Source organism: Oncorhynchus tshawytscha, linkage group LG11 (genome assembly GCF_018296145.1).
Source record: "Oncorhynchus tshawytscha isolate Ot180627B linkage group LG11, Otsh_v2.0, whole genome shotgun sequence".
Lineage (NCBI taxonomy): Eukaryota > Metazoa > Chordata > Actinopteri > Salmoniformes > Salmonidae > Oncorhynchus > Oncorhynchus tshawytscha.
The window spans coordinates 50,729,715-50,731,358 of record NC_056439.1 but is presented as its reverse complement, the minus strand read 5'-3'; the positions used below and the strand labels follow the sequence as shown (position 1 = coordinate 50,731,358).

General features: G+C 42.7%; 1 protein-coding gene across 1 annotated transcript in view; it reads right to left on the bottom strand.

Annotated features, from left to right (window-relative positions):
- LOC112237309 (prospero homeobox protein 1-like) overlaps positions 1–610 on the bottom strand; it is a 75,422-nt gene extending 74,812 nt beyond the window's left edge. Inside the window, exon 1 of the mRNA XM_042330271.1 lies at positions 387–610. The gene's annotated coding sequence lies outside the window, so the exon portion shown is untranslated. The remainder of the gene's footprint in view (positions 1–386) is intronic.
- Between the last annotated feature and the right edge of the window lie 1,034 nt (positions 611–1,644).

Sequence of the window (1,644 nt, the reverse complement as noted above, 5' to 3'; positions counted from 1 at the left end):
TTATTGTACAGTAGCAACAATGGTCAGCTAGTCTAGCAGTGCTGCTGTAAAACTGCGGAGATAAACAGGAATTATATAGATAGATAGCTGGTGAAAAGGGGGAAGTGAAGCGCGCAAATCCATGCAACCAAACAAACAAATCCGTTATCCTAGGAAATAAGACAAAATAACAGAGAATGGATCGGGAGAACATCATGTGAATAAGACAAAAAAAAAAAAAACTTTTCTATTAAAGAGGAAGTAAAACATATATATGTTTCTCTCTCTCTCTCTCTCCAAGCTCAAAAAACAACCCGTCTCTAATCGGAACGTAACCTAACTCGCGCAAAGTTGAACAAAGTAGGAGAGGTTCAAGAACACTTTAAAACGGATAAATTGATACTTACAAGTTGTTTCTAAAATTGAACCGTAAGCTATATCCTAACAGGAAAAAGGGAGGAGCAGTCGACACAAACGGCGTTAGAGCTCTGTCTCTGTCTGATATGCTACAGATGAAGCAACAACACACCGGCCATAACCTAACCGCAGACAGGGGAAAGTCATCTCACTACACCGCTTCGCGCGCACATACATGCGTACACACGCACACACGCACCACGCACGCACACACGCGCATGTGAGTGTGCATGAAAGGTTACTTACTCCGTAACGTCAGATGTGAAAATTGAGCTTCTTAGCAAATAGTCAAATACAGAAAACAGAGTCGGTCGTTCGCAGGTATGATAAATATTGTAATTTCTCTGGACAGCAAAGAGCGGAGAGTGAGAGAGAGAGAGAAAAAGAGAGCGAGAGTGAGAGAGAGAGAGAGAGAGAGAGAGAGAGAGAGATGTAGCTCTTTTGCGCCACTCTCCTTCAGAGCAGGGAAATGTTAGTTGGTTGTTTCTCTCACCACCGTCGGACTGCTAGTCTCATGCTGAAGCGGCTCGTAGAGCAACAAGAATCACTTAAAGACGCCGGGAGGCTAAAGGATGCGCGAAGACACGGGCTGCGTCATCAGCAGGAGTGATGCAAAGTCCTCACCTGACCAATAAGAAACGTCCGCCGGATTTGAGAAGGAACACAAAACGCCTTTAACTTCACACTGGAGAACATGGAGAGGAGACCGGTCCAGCGAACAAACCCAGTCCCTCATGCTATAGAGAGACAGGGGGGAAATGTGTAAGGAGATACGCATTTTTATAAATCTATTTGATTTAGGGTACCTCTTATTGTTAAGTATAGAATAATGGTTGGTCAACACATTGGATGTAATCTGAAACGTCAACAATTTTTTGTCGTTTGATATGATACCCTATTTTATCTATAGGCCAATGTAATTACAAATGTGTCACTTTTCTTAATTTTGTCCTCGCGTGTCGGTCACAATGAGTGAAAACAGTTTAGTTTATGTGCGCAATAAGACCGTTTTTTTTAGGTTATATGAGACGGTTTGTCCTGACAGTACATTCGACCCAGGGGACCTCTTGTGCCTTTAGAGAAAGGTAAAACAGAATAGAGTCGTTATCAGTTTCCTTGCCACTGCAAAGCACTTTGCGACACTTTTCTTTTTAGTGTGAAAATGTCTAAATAAAATGTTATCGAATTTAATAGCGAACATCGCCGTTTGTCTTTCCGTGTCTCCATTTGGCCGCGCGCATCACGGCT